The sequence below is a fragment of the Notothenia coriiceps genome, unplaced genomic scaffold (assembly GCF_000735185.1).
Source record: "Notothenia coriiceps isolate Sejong01 unplaced genomic scaffold, NC01 NC01_scaffold00037244, whole genome shotgun sequence".
Classification (NCBI taxonomy): Eukaryota; Metazoa; Chordata; class Actinopteri; order Perciformes; family Nototheniidae; genus Notothenia; species Notothenia coriiceps.
Genome location: NW_011369945.1, coordinates 7,052,414 through 7,059,690, shown reverse-complemented (window position 1 = coordinate 7,059,690; position 7,277 = coordinate 7,052,414). Strand labels below are relative to the sequence as shown.

Here is a 7,277-nt window from a genome sequence, read left to right as displayed (position 1 = left end):
ACACACACACACACACAAACACACACACACACAAACAGACCTGGGTTCCAGAGATATGGCAAATCACCCAAATGACCCCAGAGGTGGTTTTTTTTTTCTAAACCTCTCTAAAAAGGTCAAATGTCACTTGTTTTACATCAATCTTGACACAGTGTACTTATTATATGTTATAGTTTGGATTCCTAAAGCTTTTGGCCTATATCCAATTATTCAAGGGTGGTTTTCACTATAAGTAATGGGTTTTTTTTCAATCTGAATTTACTTTAAAATAAAAACATCTATATTGATTCTGACTTTTCTCCAACTCACAGGTGTATCATTGCTTTTAGAAAAAAGATGATTAATTTACCCCTTTTAGAAGGGAAGATATAGTCAATTGTTCTGGGCATGTCATTTTCGAGCCTGAGACCTGAAAAACAGGCTTGGGGCTTAACAGGAACCAAACCATAAAGGTAGCATTGTTTTCACAAAGAATCAATTTGGATCTGACTGAAAATGTACATTTGTTGTCATTTGTGCATAAAGCTTTCTGTGACACAAGTCTTGTTACCTATTTCAACTTTTAGATGTTGACTTTTACGAAAAGTCTCACTTCATGTTACATGGGTTGACATGTTTTTCTACCCGAGCACAGCTCTCTTTGCAAACTTCCCTGAACTCATTTCCAGCGCAGCAGCTCCTCCAGCTGAGTCCTTGACAACTGAGACTAAAAGATCAAACTGTGATAAACCTCATGATATGCTCTGAGAGTTCCTGCACCAAATGGTCAAGAAGAAAATAGCCAATCAGCTCACTGCACTGCAACACTGAGAGAACTTTTCTACGACAAGGGGAAATTACTAACATTGCATAACAGCAGGTCTGTGTATAATCCCTGGTTTCAGTTCACATCCTCAATGCTGACCGCTGGTGTTCTCACCATTTCTCTCCATCTCTCTTCACTTTTTTCTTTCTTCCTGCTCACTTTCTCCATCCTCTCTTCTGAGTGCGCTAAGAATTTCAAAGTCAATGCCTTGTTGGCAATATTGAATATGAAAGCTATCCCTCTTCTGTTGACATTTCATTATTCATGATAAGCTCCTCCATATGCAAATAGTCATTAATGCTGACATTTAGAAGTCTTTTCATGCACTTTGAGCTACAGAAATAATGATTTAAAGTCCAAATGTCCAGTCTTTCTTTGAAGCAACCTACAGTATATAGCCTATGGCGTTTTCACAACACAGAAAAATATACACACTTATACAAGAAGCTACCACATTTAAATGTGCTACCTTAGCCTTGCCCCCCATAAACAGAGAAGCTAATATCGTTTATCGCTTTTATTTCCTTTTCATTGGTGGCTCACATCGCTTTTTGCTGTGATGCTGTGATTGGGGTTATTGTGACAAAACCCTTATGATGTGATTTCAGCCATCAGCAAAAATGCATGCGAGCTCTGAATCAGCAGTCCACAGAGAGGGGAGAAATGATTTGCTCGCAGTCGTGCTGTCATGGCCCGCTGACGCCATCCAGCTACGTTCATTAATCACTCACGCCAACACACACACAGAAACAAACACACACACACACACACACACACACACACACACACACACACACACACACACACACACACACACACACACACACACACACACATATGCTCTGCAGGTGCATCTCTGGAAAGAGCTGGGTGAAATGGAGAGTATGTTCTGCAGGAAATTACTGCATCAAAACACTTTCTCTGAACAAGTAGTTTTAAGTGGGGAAATGCAATAATCGTACAGGTTACACAGATAAGATTTCTGCATAATCATCAATATGTAAATGCAAGTGGTGTGTGCAGAGCCCTACAGGCGTTCTGCAGTGCCCACAGATGGCTGCAGTGGGCAGTTGTGAATCATTTGAATACAACTACACGCCAAGAGAAGCAGATGCTACACAAGAGAGGTTTAGGTTTTGACAGAAATAGTGTTAGACCTTCTGATATTAATACAGCTTAATATGCAATATGATTCCTGTCTTATACTTCAGCTTTAGTGATGTTGGCACAAGCCTTACTCTTGATTTAACTGTTGAAAATTATGTATTTAAAATAGCTTTTTACCCAAAAGAAGAAAGCTGGAAGAAAATGGCAAAATCCCAGAGAGTGACGTCACGTTATATCCAATTGCAAACTTTGGATAATTTGATTAAAAGCTTGAAAATATACCCAAATACTGCATCTTAAAATTCACGTTTCAGGAATTGGGAGACACATGATCTCAAACAACAGGCTCATGAAGGACACCTTTAGACATGTAGCCTCAGGAGACTGTTGAAATAGCATGACCGCAGGAGAGTAGTGGAGCAGGGATTTAGATTAAAGTAATGAACACACACCACAGAGCATCATGCCTTATAGCTCAGAGATCCACTTAACTCATGTACTCCATTCACAAATGCACTGTTGCATACAGTGGGGAACATTTAAACAACCCAAACTACATTGGATTCTCCTCCTGATGACACACACACACACACACACACACACACACAACACACACACACACACACACACACCACACACACACACACACACACACACACACACACACACACACACACACACACACACACACACACAGACCCACACACACACACACACTGCTGCCTGATTGCTTGTATGTAATGATGGCTGTGAGGGTTTACGGACTGCTGGAATATAGCCAGCTGCTGTGGGAGTCCCTGTGTGGATGCCCAAACTGTGTTTGATGGAAAGTGTGTGTGTGTGTGTGTTCCTATGAGAATAGGAAGAGCAAAGTAAAACTGAACCTTAAAAAAGGCCAAAATGTTATAATTAACTGAAAACACATGTTAACAAGAGTTAACATTTTAAGAAAAAAGTGCAACATCTCGCAAATTGGACAATGCCATCTACCGGTACCACTTTACAATAAGACTACCCTTATAAAGGATTCATAAAGGGTTTATAATTAGGTTATGAATTAGGTTTTAAACACTTTCTTTATTAATCCTTAAGAACCATTTATAAACCAGTTCGTAGTTTTCATACATCGACACATGCTCACTATTTGGCAAGGTGACTAAGCCTTATATTGGCTAATTAGCGAGCATCAACTCAGTGAACAACAGATACCAAGGATGGTGGCTAATGAAGAAGACGAAGTAAGCTAAGTAGCCAATATAAGGCTCAGCAGTACAGATAAATGTGGGCTCACTATTTGGCAAGCAACCGGTCACAGNGTGTGCCTTGGCAGTCTGAGGAAGAAGACGAAGTAAGCTAAGTAGCCAATATAAGCCTTAGCAGTACAGATAAATGTGGGCTCACTATTTGGCAAGCAACCGGTCACAGTTGCCCTGTTTATCTCATGTCTTATAAAAGCTTATTAATGATTTATAAAGTGTTCACAACCTGATTAATACATTAATTACAAACTATTCGTAAACCCTTTATAAGGGTAGTCTTATTGTAAAGTGGTACCGAAAATGTTTAGTGAGGTAACACATCAAACTGAGTGGTTATTTTCTCATAGACTTCTACAAAATCTGATCCCCCTTTTTTTCTCAATTTTGTCTTAATTCTCACCTTTTTTGGCATGTAAAAACTGAAAGCTGGACTATAAACAGCTGAAGAACCATAAAGTGCAACTTGTGGTATACATCCATAAAAAATAAACTACGCCAAGGAGACTTTTTGAGATAATCTCAACTGTGTTTCCATTATGAATCCACTGAACTCTTTTGTCTTATTAGGGAACTTTATTTAAGGACTTAATGATGTTCCTGTATTCAATTCCAGGCAACTGATTGGCTAACTGATCTCATCCTGACTTTGCTTTCTGCCCTGGCCCTCACAATGATGTGGTGCAGACCCATGTAACAAACAAAACCTTCTTTTGTGTTTAGATGGAGCCGAGATAATAATAAATGGTCAGGTTCAGCCCAGCATTGTCAGCTGCTGGGCTAAAGCAAACACTAATTTACTGGCTTGGATGTTTGAAAAATATCTATTGATGCAGCAAACACCTGTTTATTTTACCACCCTTTTGATCCAATCTCACTTCCCATTCAGCTCACTGGGACAGCTTTATGGTAAAACTCATCTGTTACTTTCCTCCTCTTTGTTCCACTCGCAGGGTTTACTACACTGCAGCGGCTCTCCTGGCTGAGCACAGCCCACAGCACGGAGAGGAAAGAGCATCAATCCCCGGGCAGTCTTTTGACGTCGTCGTGTCCCATAATTAGATGTTGGGCTATCCTGCTGCCTGTGGGAATCAATTCTCCCCACAGCGCTGTACAGTGAGGAGACTGTCCGCGCACACCCACGCACGCGCACACACTGCACCGACTCCCGAGTTATAGATGGGTCTGTCCTCTCTCTCTGCGCATCTCAGTCACTGCAGGTTCGCTCTGCCTGCAGACGGGAAAGCACGGGGGTTGCCTGCTCCGTGCGCGTGAGCCAACTCATATTTCCACGAGCATTGAGCACGACACGATTGCAACATCATTCACCACGACCACGACACACACATGTGACATCTGGGAAGTCCCATAGATCGTCTGTTATAATATTTAGTATTTTTGCAGATTGAAATGTGTGCAATTTCGAGTTTTATCTTTAATGTTTTATGCATGTCTCTTAATAATTGCAATGTAGCCTATTGGCTCATACTTGTGCTGTAACAATGTTAATGTCCCCTCTGTGGGACGAATACAGGATTTATGATTCTATAATTGTGCGCAATTTAGTTTTGCAGCATTTCATTAAACACTAAAACTTTGTTATAAGAACAAATCACGTGTGTCTAAGAATATGCTCCGATTTCAAATAGCCTACATATTTTTGATTCAGCATTTTTAATAATGCTTATGCTGGAAACTCTTAGAAAGTTCCCCAACTTTTCCATCAATCATGTGCACGTTGTGGCTGTGTTCATAATTATATTTCCATAACAGAATAAAAAGCACTTTCATAGGTGCATGCGGCATTCCCATTCTTCCATCTTGCATATTAAATGATCCAAAAAGGCCGATTAAGATACGATCTTTCACTACAGTGCAAAGGGAGGTGAAGTTAAAGTCTAGTTTATCAGATTTGAAAAGCAAAGAAAATACTCACAGCCTGCAGAGGACCAGATGCATGGTACCGAGCTCGACCAGTCGCCTTTCCCTGGTTTCCCTTTCTATGAAGCAGCAGAGATGGAGAGCATCGGGCCGAGATTTCTTGTTTCTTCTCTTCTCCGATGCAGCGGTTTCTCTGCTGCAGTCCGAGGAAGACGAGAGAGGCTGGGAGGTGGGAAGCGTGAGTGTGTAGCGGGGGAGGGAGAGGGGCCCCCCCCGCGTGAGTGTGTACGGGGGGAGGGGAGGAGGGGAGTGGGGAGGAGGCAGGGAGGGAATAGGCAGACTGAATCAATAGGCAAGCATCCTACACGGACAAACAATAGTGGGCATTTTTTCCGTATATTACAGTACAACAACATGTGGTGAAGGCTCATTGATGCAGGATGGCTGGCAGAATCACAGGCTGCTGAGTTTGAAGAGAGAATGAGAACAAAGAGGAAGGATGGAGCTGAAATATGACTCCTGGGAAGAAGTTTACTGAGGGATGACGGACAGTTGCTGAGTCTGCAGCGTCAACTTAAAACCACTGGAGTGCTACACTGCCAGCATTCACATCTTATGATACAAAAAATCTGCTTTCAATTTAAAAGCAGAGATTTTCAATTAAAATTAAGATTATGATTTCAAATTACCTCTTCAACATCATACTGTAGGCCTACATCTGACAAGTGCATGCCCATAGGTTTGTCATGTGTTTATTTCAGGCCTTTGTGTAATTGAAGATAAAACCAAAACTGAATTTCCCCTACAAGATTTATAAAGTGATCTTAATCCAACCCGGTATCACGGCGAGACGTGAACATGTGACGATTTACCATGCTGGGAGACGTGAAGATGTCACGATTTCGTCCCTTCAAACGTGACAGTTACACGGTATTGTTAACATGGCCCAAATACCCGGAAATGCAAAGCAACTGATGTACCACGACGGTCGGTTATTATTGTCAATATTAATATAATAATGATTTATTTTGTAATAGTCACACTTGATTTCGCCGATTTTCTTGTTGCCACAGCTGGCCGACACTTCTTTTAGCAGAAACAAAGGCTACATTAATGTATTAAATCGATGTTAATCCATGTGTGGTTGTGGAATTAATGCACGTGACGTTGTGCGATTGCGTTGCCCGGCAACAATTTGGCTTCATGTTAATTTACAAACTCTTCAACTAGAACCTATAGTTATATTTAAAAACATTTTAGCAGGCCTCACAAAATACTTTCATGTAAATTTAAATGTGAAGGACTGTGTGTATAACAAAATACATCCGTCAAAAACAATACCGGAAACAGACCGAGCAAGATCCTCAGCTCGGTGATTTGGATGGTTTAGCCGCAATGCACGTCGGGATATCGTGTTTATGCGATGTGAAATCCGAAAACATTTTTTTTAAATAAAATAATACTTTATTCCGAGTGTGCTTGCTTTTCTCTTTCAAAGTTATCACATAACGGCATTGTAATACACGGTTCGGCTGCATTAAATATTACATATCTGCCGTAGTTCTCTATTTATAGAGCCCTGATGAGAAGACTTCAAGACAAACAGGAAGAACTGCCACCAAAACTGAAAATGTGACGTGGATCATAAATATATCAGCAATTAAACAACATCTTAGATTTCTTTTCACACAATACGTCTCCTTGCAATATCAACACTAATTCGGCTGACTTTTATATTTGATCCAATTGGTAATAGGCTGTATTTACACCATAACGGTGCACAGCTGATAGAAAGGGACACCTAGTGGTTAAAGCACGTTATTGAATTTTATTATTTGTATTTTTAGATATTAATAGGATCCCTATAAAGTATATTCATTACTCGTTATTCTCTACTAATAGTTAATTAAAGACTGTATATAATGACTATTTTGCACATCCCTTTCAAGATTTCAAGATTTTCTAAGGTTTATTTACATATATTATACACAACTATGGTGTAGTTATGCAATGAATGAAAAACTTGGGTCACAGGTTCCTCAACAGTGCATTACAAGACATCTATCAATATGTGTGTATACCTCCACCATTAAACTGTCATATTCTGCACATTTCTTATAGTATCGGTAACACTTTACAATAAGGTACACAAAATGTGCTTAGTTACTGCTTAGTTACTGAGGAACGAATAGATAGTTAATGGTTAGTTAATGAGTAGTTCCTCAGTG

The 7,277-nt window shown here is 40.2% G+C and overlaps 1 pseudogene; it reads right to left on the bottom strand.

Annotated features, from left to right (window-relative positions):
• The window catches only part of LOC104965243 (synaptic vesicle glycoprotein 2C pseudogene), a 22,483-nt pseudogene extending 17,293 nt beyond the window's left edge, over positions 1-5,190 (bottom strand).
• Between the last annotated feature and the right edge of the window lie 2,087 nt (positions 5,191-7,277).